The sequence below is a fragment of the Poecilia reticulata genome, linkage group LG2 (genome assembly GCF_000633615.1).
Source record: "Poecilia reticulata strain Guanapo linkage group LG2, Guppy_female_1.0+MT, whole genome shotgun sequence".
Lineage (NCBI taxonomy): Eukaryota > Metazoa > Chordata > Actinopteri > Cyprinodontiformes > Poeciliidae > Poecilia > Poecilia reticulata.
Window position 1 is genome coordinate 15683425 of NC_024332.1, and position 13615 is coordinate 15697039.

Genomic DNA, 13615 nt, shown 5'->3' on the forward strand with positions numbered 1-13615 from the left:
AAACATGTCCTATTTCATTATTTATATCCTCAAAGTCCAACCTCCTCCCTGGAGCACGATCATTTACACAAGTCAATAAAACAGCAACCCTGTAACCAAAAAGCAAAGCTAAATATATTGATGTCCTCAGCTCTCCAGTCTACTGGGGCAAATGTATACTTTAGCACATTCAACCCGCAAGAAAACTATTGATCAGAGATTGATAAGATAATTTCTTTAAATAGACACAAAAGAGACATTTAAGACTTCTTGGTGTGGCCATATGCTTTAGGGCTCAGTTTGTTGTTTTGGACCTGAAAAGCCTTTGCCTCCAGAGCTCTGCGAGAAGGCCCGAGTGCGAATTGCCGTATGCACCCAGATAACTTATCACTCACCTGTCCAAAGCTAATTCTCCCCAGTGTCAAGCACGGAATTGGATTCAAGAACAGGAAAGTTACGTGGGTCCGTCTGCTGTCAGGAGGTCCCAGTGCCCCTCTCGTATGTCACTTCGGTGCTGGGGGAACATGGTAAGTTCCTAACAGGGTAAAGCACCATCACAGGGTTGTCCGTGGCCCTGGGCAAATCTCTGATGACATTCTCTATTCCCCATATACCCCGCTACTTTTGGGCCACAATTCCAGAGTTTCTCTAAAAAGGAGGCAGTGCATTGTATTCCAACTCGGAAGGCAGGAGATACACTTACAGTCTATCGGTGACGGCTTCTTTGCTGTCAAGCAGGGGCACAGATGAGGAACTTTATGAAAAAAAAAATAGTCGGCATATGGGGATTTGTTTAGACAAACCTTTCACAAAGGTAGCTTATAAATCTAGACAAGCAGATTTTTTTGGGGGGGTCTCAGCAGTCAGCTTGGGCATTTCACCTCTCCAAAAGCTGCTGTTACATCCGTGGAACGAGAGTAATTGCTGCCTTTTCGGAGTCTGGCTGGGGTCAAGGGTGAGACGACATCCTGAAATATTTCTCGCCTGAGTCGTCAGCTGTGGCCTGCTCACTTTTTAGCCTTTAGGCATTCAAATTGACAGGTCTCATTATGTGAGAACTCCCCCCTCCCCGCCTCCTTCCACATACCAGGGCCTGTCAGTCTCCACCTGCCTGTCCATCTCACACTTGCATCGCATCAGCTCCCAAGCACTGACAACCAGTGTCTCTTCTCCGGGATTTTAGGCTCAGAATGAGTTGAAGGAGACGGAGAGGAGGTGTGTGTGCGCGCGTGTGTGTGGGCGTAGGCAGTGCTAGGCTTTATGCGAAGGGCCCGACTTTCTAATGACAACCTGACAGGGGTCCTCGTGTAAACAAACCACAACATCTAGCGAGATCTAAATAAAAGCGCCTTGCTGCAAATTAGCAGAGCGCTCAAGCCTCCCAGCAACACAGGCACCTGCACAGAAATATATGTCAGTACCTACATATAGAACCGCACGTGCGGGCACGACGGCACCTTTGCAGAATCTTAAGTACCTTATGCAAACTGTATGTTTGTTGGGGAGGCACAGGCAGAGAGTACTGATGAGTGGCTCATTATGGCAACACCAGCGCTCCACACTGGGTATCGCATAATCAAAGCCTGGGGGTACGTATTAATTATCCTTTTGAATAGTGATGAAATTTTAAAAAGCTTCTCCTTAAGGCTCACATCACGGATAGATGAAACAAAGCGCGGCGCAGCTTGCGCGCCGAGGCTCACATGTGTTTTTACATCTGTTCAGGATATTTCAATTTGATGCTCAACAAGCTGAGAGAGAGATTAAAGGATAATAATGTGTCATCCTCCGCACAAGCAACTCTTCCAGAGCAAAGTAATGGCACATCAGCAGCCAGGCAGGCAGGCTCAGCTTCTGGAGGGGAGCTAGCTAACAGCCGTCACTGGCAAAGTCGATCCAGACGCGCATGTGTCTCCTGCTTGTCTCCAGTCAAGGTCGCTGAGGCACCGTAACTCTCTTTTCCCCTCAAACATTCTAGTTGATTGGGAAAAAGAGAATACCCTGTTCGAGTAGAGAGGGGAGGAGGTGGCAGAGATGTTTTGAGATTTGCTTAAAAGAAATATTTATGAGCTCTTTTTTTTTTTTTCCACGGTAGAGCTGTCTTTAATGAACATGTTTAAAGGTTGTTTCTTCATCTATAATTTATATGGCAGGGCTCTGTCAAGGAAAAAGGGGCTAGTTTTAGGTTGTACGTGTGAATACCTGATCAAGATGGTAAAAGTGCATCCCAAACATCTGCTTCACCGGAGAAGTGCAACTGCTTGACACCGCTGCGGTGTGTGCAGGGGACTCCGGAGACGTGGAGGCGTTGCGAGAGTGTGGATATTTTGTTGATAATTTGCGTGGGGGAAATCGCTGATTGACATTCGGTGGTCTGAGAGAACAGGAGATGGAAGGAAAGAGGTTTGGAAAGGCCTTGAGTATGAGTAATTCTGTCACTCATAACCCGAAAGGAAGAGTGTGAAGGGATACAAAATAGAGATTGGGACTTGTTTTAAGGGTTTTATTGTATTGGTCATTTTTAATAGTGATTATGCTGGAAAATGTTTGGAAATTAAGCAGCGTATGCTTTAAAATGCGCATGATTAGCAATAAAGACAGCTTAGGAAAAAAAATTATATTTATAATTTATTTTCAGTATTGTGTATTTTTACAGAATCTACTAGACTGCTTGGGTTTATGATTGCATATGTTCAGGCAATTATTAGCCATTTTGTATTTACACGACTGCTCTTTCAAGTCTGACCTTTGGCATGGAGGGGCTTGTATACTTCTGTGGACTCCATGTAACGTGCAACTCTGGTCTGTATTCGATTTTATGCGTATCTCAATAGATAATGTTCCAATTCATTGTAGTTACAGAGCTGGAAGCAAACAGTACAACCATCAACAGTCATGCAATTTGATTTACTGAATCAAATTGTAAAGTGTCAGGATACTCCTGTGATTTGATACACTAATTCTATTTCTGTGCAAAAGATCAAAGCAAAGAAATTAGATTATGCAACAGTGCAAGCCTCATTAGTTAATAAAATAATTACTTTTCATGAAAAGGTCACTTAGAACCGTCAAAACCAACGTGGCTTAGGGCAACATTTAAAAAAGAAGTGCTACTATATTTTTAAAATTGACCAGAAAAATGCATTTTCTATATAAGCAACAAAACTAAATAAAATTTCAGAGTTTTCCGTTATTGTTTCCGTCTTGCTTTGAAGCATCTTAAAGAAGCAATGCTGCTGTTAACCAACACCAGTACTACTAATAAAACTAACTACGACAGTGAGAAAGTTCAACTGTTCAAGACAAGAGAAATGCATCGGAGGTCCTCGTTCTCAGTGTCACTGTAAGGACGGGTATCTAAACAAATAAAGAACAGTATGGCGTTTTAACAGCCTCCGCCATCTTTGACTTATTCTTCTTGTCGTTTGTGAGACATGTACAGTTGTGTTCCTGCCGCTAAATGTTGTCTGCTTTCCGACAAAGTGTACATCAACAAAAGCAATAACCCACAAAATCAAATAATTGTGTGGATTATGTTTCCAAGTAAAACCCAGAGCTCCTCATTATTAAATGGACTGGATTTTACTCATACAAAACCATGAAGTCGATGCGTCAACATTTAATCTCCAAAATTACATCTTTTCATAGCCTATCGATACACTTGCATGTTTCACGTGCAACTTTGTGTGTTGGTGCATTTTAGTTATTCTTAAAATCTATAGTTTGCAGAATAGTTCATCTTTCTCTGAAAGAAAATAACATATGGTAAAGGAGCCATGAATATTCTAAAATGGCATTCTTAATATACTTTGAAAATTATCTTCTTACCACAAAAAAATACATCCGTTATCTTGTGCGAAACGGGACAATATTCTTGTTACCATGATACCATGATAAACATATTTGCCTATTAAAAAATACTTATGAGCCAACAGGATAAATGTGGGTTTTAAAATCAAAGTTTTTTTTTTTTAATCTTCCCTTCACTTTAAGACTTCTCTTCCCCCCGCCCCCACTAACAAATTTGTCCTTGTTTGAACTGTGGCTACATGTGCAGATGATGCATTTACGTATGCAAGTAAGTTACAGAATTCATAATAAATTGGCTATAAACAAAATTGCCCCTCATTATTGTCCGGGAGCTTTAGAGCAGTCTTTACTCAGCACCTACTAATTGGAACTGTTTGTGATTTCCAAGTTATTTTATTCTGTTTCTGGTTTTATTGATAATTGAGCTAGCTAACATTCACACTCTGGTCTGTTTAACGATAAAGAAAAAAAAATGAAGGAGAAAGTAGTTGTTTTTTGTTGTTGTTGTTGCTTACCTTTTAACATTGAAGTCAAAAGGACAAGTTGAAATGGGGACAATATAGTCAAAAAGGTATAACATGTAATGTTGAAATGTTCAAAATAATGTTCTTGAGATTAAAGTAAAACCAACACTGGCTCAAAGACCTGTGACAGCCACAGCCAATGGGATTTAATAACAAAGATGTTATTTGGCTTTTAGCATATATTTTATTTGCACACACACACACACTTTTAGGGCCAATACATACTCCACAAGAAGAGAGGAACGTGTTATTTTACTTGAGACAAGAACGTCTTTGATGGCCAGGACATTTACTTCACAAGAATTCAAGTGCTGAACACCCAGGAAACCTTAGGTCTCTCCCACTGCGACAGACTTCACTTTTCTCCAATACCATGCAAAGTTCTGTCCAGATTTTGTGTTTTGGACAAGCTGCCCAAATTCCCAAACCAGAGCCACAAGAACAGAGTGATGTCATTTTACTCTTGCCACCCTGGGAGAGAGCGTATATTTCTCCATTCTTCCAGATTATGCGTTGACCGTTCAGTAGCAAGATGGCGGAGCTAGCTGTGCTGTGCTATGCGCGTTCCTTCTTTGTTTACACAGGAGAGACTAATGTCACAAAACAACAGAGAAGTTAATAACTTTGTACGGTGGCACTCTTACCAGGGGGAGATGTGTCTTCAGCTGGGTTTCCTCATCAGACTAGTGCACAATATTCACTGCCATTCTTGATTGTCGTTTCTTCGTATAATTGACTGGCGCACGGATGACGTCACAATTCGCGCAGAAACCGCTCCCTCTTCTCCCCCCTGCTATTTTGTATTGCCTGAGTTGAAACACAGATGGCGCTGTGGAGCCTCTTTTTTTCCGTGGAACACTTAACACCCGGATTGGCGGGAAAGGACTAAGCGAGGAGAAGAAAAACCTCAACTTGGAGATTGTGATGTGAAGACAGGGATAAACTGATGTTAACTGAGTCAATACAGAAGCAAAGAAAAGCACTTTGATTCATTCAGAAGTTTGACATTAACATCTTTAAATCTCTTTCTATTTTTCTTAGGCCATAACTTTTAAATAATTTGTAGTAGTGGGTAAATATTAGGATCAATTAAATATTGATCAATTTTCAAAATAATATAAGTTAGCCTTCAGCAGGTCTTTGGATGTTAAATTGAATGAACTAAAAGTAAAAATTAAAAGATAACTATGTTCATGTGGTGGTTTAAGCCTAAGGGCAAATATTGCATATTTGAAATCATAACCTACAGTGATGCAAGGGTTCAGAGATGCACCAAATGAAAAAATATATATATTTCAGTCATCAGAAAGTTCAGACTTGACTTGGAAAAAATTACGTAAACATATCTGCTCACAGTGAACAAGTGAAACATATGAGTACAGCAAACAATTATGCAAAGGTTGTCAAATAGGGTTCAGATTTATTAGTGTCCAACCATCCGTTCATTTGTTGAGTCTATATTGAACACAAAATATCACATTACTGGCATTGTATGACGATACCTATCATATCAGTCATAAAGCAGGACTGATATGCTGGAATATTTGAATTACTGACTGAGGTACTTCTGAGATTTACACCCATGTAGACTTTGGATGACACAGCAAATGTAATGCAAACACACACAAAAAACTAAATGGACCTTGAAAATAACTTGCTGTAGCCATATGTAAATTTTTGCATAATAAGAGCATCCTGAATGTTTTGAACACTGCCTAACATGAAATAGAACAATAAATGCATGAAGAATACATTTTATTTTGGATTGGTTTTGTTTTTGTTGCCATCTTGGGCGAAAATATGAGCAACAACAGAAAACTCTTGAATTAAACTCAGGTACTAACGATAGGATGCATTCAAATCACTCAAACAACCCCAATTTTTATAAAAGAATTATAAATCACTAAAGCCCCAATATCATTTCAAGAGTTTTTTAGTATAGAAGTTGAAAAACAAGAGAAGCACTTTATGGAAAACTAAAAATAACACAAGCATACATTCACCAACGGTCTATATCCAATAGTCCTTGGAGGGTTTCAGTCGACTGGTATCTCCAGCTGTCACAAGATTGACCTGCTGGGTGGACATGTCAGTCACAGGACAACATGGAGAAACAGAGGTCAAGCGCACACCATAAAAGTCACAAATTAAACATAAGTAGGCCTATATTTATTTTTCCAACAACCTGAAATTATGTGTTTCGYCACGGAGGACCAGCAAACACTGTATGAAATAATGGACACTGAAGCATCACTAATCGTTATCTATTTAATCAGATTATATGAGCAGGCTGTAAACATTTAGACACAAAATACGTGACAGATAGCAACATCTACCATTTCGTATTGAACAGCTTGTAGGAGTCACAGTTACGAACATCACCTGTTTTTGCTAGCAGGAACATCGCTACTTGAGCCTTTCTCCTTAAGATGTTCTTTTTTTTTATTTTTCCCGCTGAAACTGTTTCTTGCAGATAAACTGTACAAAAAGTCAAGAAGTGAGCCTTCGTGACAACAAGCATSAGACTTGCTTTGGTTCAGCAGAGCAGCGTTTCTCCCGGTGTCTCCTCGTATGACCACGGCGGATGATGATAGCCCGCCGCGCCGAGATGCGCGCGCCGTGATGACAGCGCCGAGCCGAGCAGGTGAGGTCACAGCCAATTGTCGCTAATGGGAGCGAGATCAGCCGCAGCAACTATAGCAACTGTGCAGAAACTCTAACCTTATTATTTACAAAGCTGCACCTCGCTCCTCATCTGTCTCAAACAGAGGTTCGCCGTCAGTGCGCGCGGCTGAGCAGATTATCACAGTCAAGAAAAAAAAAAAAAAAAAAAAAAAAGATAAGAGGGGGTAAACAAGCTATACTGTAGCTGTCAACATTTCAGCCTGTCTGATTTCCCTCCTTTGCTAGCGCCTCGCTATATGTAAACACAAACACACACCCACACAAAGACACCACGTCTGAACACACAACCACGAAAAAGTACACCCCTACACACACGCGCGCGCGCGCGCAATTTTACCCGTCAAGAATGTTGGAAAACCTGTCAGACTCTCACAAAGGGAAGCAAATATATTTATTTATTTGACTTCAGAGTAATTACCGGCGTTACCGCGGTGCTCGGCTGTGACATCCTCTTTATGAAATCAGGTGTCAGAGTGCGCCGTGCAGGTAGAGACGTGTCAGGGAGGAAATGTGACTCTTTTTCTCTCCTAAATCTTTAATCAAATTAAAGAGGTGAGCATTTTCTCCTGCTTACTCCCCGTCATCTCTATCGCTCTCTTTTTTTTCTCCTGCCTTCCCGTCATAGGAGATGGGTAGAATACCGAAACTGCCAAGTGTACATCCAGATGCCATAAAAAATATTGCTTGTCAGCGTTTCCACAATCTTTGGTGCCGAGGAGGCTTTCCGCCACAGTGCACACACACACACACACACACACACACACACACACACACACACACACACGCATACTACAGCAGCTCAAGGAAAACGCCAGAGCCGGGAATTCAATTGAAGGTATTTGTTTCCATTTCCGGCTGTTTGGCAAAGATGAGCCTAAGATAAATATGTTACTCGCTGCTGCCCGAACATTAGCGGTGGCTTCAGAGGAAACACGTTACTCCTTCCTCTTTTTTTTTTCTTTTTTCTTTGACTCTAAATAATTGAACAGAGGGGGTAGGCCTCTGCAGGGTTCATATTGAGTTTTTACATACTTTACCAGCATCTGCCTTCCTTTACACATGCTTGCACATGCGCACAGATCAGATGGCAACAAGGCCGCGTGAAACGCACTACACTTTGAACTTTTTTTCTTTTTTTTTTTTTTTTTTGAACAAAATAAGCGTGGAGAAGGATGAGTGCAGGTACAGTATGGTCAAACTCCGCTGGGTACTTTGCAGTTGCGCGCGCTCCTCCTCCTCCTCTTCCTTTTCCTCTTTCGCGCGAACACCACCAGGCGCCCCGGGGCCCTGACAGAAAAGATATGACATATTAAAAAAAAAAAGAAGAAGAGAGAGAAAAAAAATAGAAGTAGGGAATGAAAACAACTTCCCTCATAAAGAGAGAGAGAAAAAAAAATCTCTTGTGTTTTACATCTCTCTCAACAACGACAGCTTCAGGGACAGTTTATGTGCGCGAGACAAAGACACTTTGACACTGTCAGCTTCTGTCACTGAAGCTCGCGATGGTTGGCGGCGAGAGGCAAAGTCGGAGCAAAGCGGCCTCAGCTCAGCTCTCGTCGACGCACGCACGACGGCTCGGTCTTTTGTGTGCGACTCGATGTCTAGAGGGCCTTTATGGTAATGAACGTGAGGTCTTCCCCTTGCTAAAACATATCAATAAATAAAACATAGGAGCGCCGCCATTGTGGTTGATTCACAGGCACTGCCACTTTAAGGGAGCATAGCTTCGCTGTGATGCAAACACACCATCATAAACACTTAAGATGAACAATCCACCTGAGACTGAGCAGCAGCCCTTTCATCCASAGAGAGGGAGAGAGATCCATAATTAAGAGAGGAAAGTGTAAAGATGTAATTGCTACGTTGCTGATAATCTTGATTAYCATTATTAAGTAGTTTTAAAAGATACATGACTCTGAGCCACATTTAGAGGATCTGACTTATTAATCAGGCAGCTGTTTGCAGTGGCGCTTCAGAGAATTACAGGAGAGGTACAGTAATAACTCAGCGTGAGCCTGCGTGTGTGTGTGTGTGTGTGTGTGTGTGTGTGTGTGTGTGTGTGTGTGTGTGTGTGTGTGTGTGTGTGTGTGTGTGTGTGTGTGTGTGTGTGNTGTGTGTGTGTGTGTGTGTGTGTGTGTGTGTGTGTGTGTGTGTGTGTGTGTGTGTGTGTGTGTGTGTGTGTGTGTGTGTGTGTGTGTGTGGAGAAAATGTCCCTGATGTGCAGCTGGAGGAATTTCACTGGACATTAAAAAAAAAAACACATTCACGAGGTGGTAAAGATCTCTGCAGTGAGGAACTGAGCTGTCTCAAACAATTAACACAATCAAAGTCCGTTTAAATCCATGCCATACAAGCTCCCATTTGTACATTTAAGATTTTAACACAAGCGCTCGCTTCTCTGGTCACATTTTCCCTCGCTCTAAAAGCAGAGGTTGTGCTGTGGGGGTCTCACCCTCAGGTGTGAGGTTAACTCACATGGGTTGTTTTTGGATTTAACCCACCTTCTTCAAACCACGTTCAGGCTCTTTAAACACGTCTTTAAACAACAACATTGAAAAACGGTTAAATAGAAGAATAAATACGGTTTAATTTCAAAGAGACAAAAAAAGTCTAAACACGTTGAATTCAATTTAACATGAAGTAATGATAGTTTGTGTCTGAAAGGTTTTGTCTAATTCTGTTGAACCTTTAGCTATTTCATGTAAAAGTATCTTTATCTGGTAAAAAATAAGAAGAACCCAATCCCTACATCCATGTGTGTGTGTGTGTATTTTATCATTTTTACAAATGATAAAATTTGTAAAACGAAAAACATATAAACCATAAATAGTCATAAAGGCTGACACAGAAACATACCATACGGGTAGTGAGTTGGTGGTTTCCTTTTAATTCTTGCAGAATACTTTCCATTCATCAGCCACAATCATGCGAAGGATCAAAACCTGTTAGAGTGTCACATCTGAATGGCAGAAGACACACAGTGCAATTCATAGATCATGTTCTTTATCCTCCCACAGCAGGATGTTGAACGAAACATTTTGCAGCTTTGGATGTTTGTGATCAGGCTTCACCAAAGTCACACTGCCCTCCATTGGTCGGTGACTGTACTGCAACAGTTGTGCAGAAAGTAAAGCCAGCGCTGACGCATAAGGTGTGGATTTGTTGTAATTCAAGTTGTCTATGTATAATTTTGGTTAATTAATGCTCTGAAGACTCAAGTTTGGTGAGGTACGAATGTGAACTTTCAAACGCTTTGCTCCCTGTGGGATATGAAGTGTGGCTCATGTTTGTCAGATGGAGGCACAGCAGGAGATTATAGAAATACATTCTGTCCCGGGTTTACAGAATTAATTCTGTATTTCCTTCTTTTAAACTGTCCAGACAACCCTCATTTTCTTTCTTCTTGGTAAAATGTGCAGTTTTTTTTTATATGTACCACTTTTCACAAAAGTATATTACATAAGGAACTTTAGATTGCGCGCACACAGTAAACAGAAACTAAAATGTATACTATTTTGATGTTTAGTTATCTTTGATACTGGTAAACAGTATCCAGTGTCTTATGCAAACATCAAAAAATTTGTTCTTCCCCTGTAAGTATGTAATTTGTGAGACTATTAAAATCCATCAGATTTATCAGATTTCCCCTTTAAACTAGGTCCACAATAAGAACATATCACAATTGATATCACAGGATATTATTTGAGATCAATATATGACTTTTAGTTCCTAACTTTAACCACCTTTTAAGCCCATTAAGCTAGTAAATTGGCAAAACTTTTGCTATTACTGTTTTTTAACACAGTAAAGCCATATTGATAATTTTGCTCTAACATCTAAAAAGCCATAAACTCCTCCTGGATTGCCTTTAATTCTGCTCCCTGATTTGCAAAGAGAAGAACTCACGAAGGAATGCAAGACAATACGAAATGCGTCAACCATTTGCATAAAAGGTAAAAGTGTAATATGTTCAAGTGGCTCCSACTGCTTTCCAGCAATGAAAAACTTCGAAAGCTAACGGAAGAAAATTAGTCCCTTTTTCCCCACACCCCCCCCTCATTAAGCTGCAGTATTCACTAAAGCAAATTTGAAAATACATTTAAGTGCTCATGGCCTGAAGGGAATTAGGAAAGCTGCAATTTTTAATTCTTCCCCATCAGTGTCAGAACTTCTGCTTCAGACTTATGTTGCTCTTGGAGCCATTAGATGCTGCCGGATGGATGTTTCCCGTTTGCTTTTTGGGGAAGTATACTCGGCTCTGGGTAAGCGGCAAAAAGACAAGAGCTGAGAAGAAAGTACAGAACCAAAACACGGGTGTGTTAAAGGTTAGCACGACAGTGATGAATGTACGAATGAATGGCTGATTAAGCCGGAGTTTGACCGACGTCCCCGTGTTATTCGCTGCACCTGTTTGCACGGAAATCGTTATTATGAGKGCAGACGATGGCCGAGTTCACGTAATTCTCAGAACAGCCAGTCCACCTTTAACCCAAGCAGATTAGTGGCCAGAAGTGAAAACAGTGTGTGTAGAGGTTTAAGAGATCAGTCTGGTAGAGACTGAGAGCAAATATGTCTCAAGAAGCCAAAAGGAAATGCTGAAGAGAATGTTTTTTTGTTTTTTTTTTAACGTTACTTTGAAATAAAAAGTAGGTCCAGTTAATTTTGCAAATCCCTGAAAGAAAAATGTTTAACATTTGAGCTTCTAACGTGTGACGGTAGCCTTTTCACTGCAGTTTTTGTGGTGACATTTATAGGACGTGTGATGCTGATTTAATAGCCCATCTGGCATATGCGAGAAAGACATTCAGAATACTCAGTCCCGTACAGTAGCAGTAACATGTTAACCGCTTTCATCCAAAACAAATAAATAGCTCTGATTTCAGATATATTTAGTTGTGAAGGCTTATGAAAAGTGAGGCTCCTGCCTCAGTTTGCATCTCCGATGTGCACATATACTGATCAGCTATAAACATATGTTTATACATTTTTGTAAATGCATTCATGCCATATTAACCTTTTCACTGGAAAAAAAAAATCACACCACACTTTACAGATTTTCATTGGGAAAATTAATAAAACATGCAGCCGTTTCCTTACCCTTCACAATTATGCATCATTTAGTGTTGGTCTTTAACGTAAAATGCAGTCACATCCAATAAATTTGATTGTTATTGAAGAGTTAATTTATCTTAGTAACTCAAATCTCTAAGAGAAGCACATTACATAAATTAACATAAAAGACTCTTTGCATTTTTTTACTTATTCCTAATGCAAAACGACATTTAAGATTACACCTGACCTATGAGAGGGGTGGAAAAAAAGCAATTCACAAATGTGGGCTTAACGAACAGCATGTCTAATCCCTGCTTAAAAATTTTTATTTTCTAAAGACACTTTAAATCTGACAAATTCGCCTCATCCAACTCACATTCCAACTCATTGGACGCGATCGTCTATCGGGCTCGTATCTCGACAAAGTTCAAAGGGGCACTTTTTGGAGCGCGCAGCTAAGCATGGGAACAATCTGCATTCAAATTCACGATCATTGCTCTCATGGTTTCAGTAGCGTAGTATGTTTTCTGCAATTTCCAGCCAGACACGAAGAAAAACTGCGCAATAAAGGCTGGAGGAAAAATATCCCACATCACCTAACACATCTTCCTTTTCCAGCTTTGAATATTGCTCTTATTGACAGTGACAGACTTAACTGGTCCCAGACTTTTCCATCAAAGACACTTATTTCTGCTGCTGCACATGCACAGGACCCGGCAGCACATATATTTGAATTTACAGGCTGGACTCGAGAAATGCGAGGGTGGTATTAGTTGACATAATGAAAGCAGAGCAACTTTCTGAAAGGTTATATTCATCTCTTGTTGTTCTTGTTGCCTGAAATATATGGAGGTCATCTTAAGGCTTCGACCAGAACATGTGTCACGACTATTAAAACGTCATATTGCGATTGCGTGCAAGCATTTATCAATGTGAGCAACACATGCACACACATAAAGTCAATTAGAGGGCCCACAATGCCATTCTGAGAGCTTAAAACAAAGAGCGCAGTGATTATGAAGGGAATATCAACAGATTTCAGCGGTGAAAAAAAAAAAAGCTAAAAATCCCGTGTAGCTGTCGCAGACGCCTGACCAGAATAATGAGTGGCCGATGTCTGGGAGGCAGGTTGAGGCTAGGGCTGATTTAAAAAACCGGYCGTGTTTAGGATATTGTCCTGATCGAAACCAGATGGTGCTAAAAAAACATACTCGTTTTCATTTTTCATTACGAACTCATTGGGTAAAAGTCCTCCCAGTTTACGGCCGCACTCATTGGAAGGAAGTTTAAGACCATGTCAGGATGCCAACAATGAGTTTCTCAATGAAAACTCAAAGTGTGGAGTTTACGAGGAGCTTGGCAGGGCATCTAAAGCCCCCTCGACAAACCTATAAAATCTAACGAGAACGTGCTAATTTAACTTGATTCTCCACGAGACTTCGTCATGCTAAAGAACGCACTATTAAAAGTGTTTTAAATAAACGTCTGAAACCCGGTGCCCCTTGTTAACATGTACGCCTGTACTTGTACGGTGTTGGTCCCTCAGGACCAGGAAGATGGTTTGG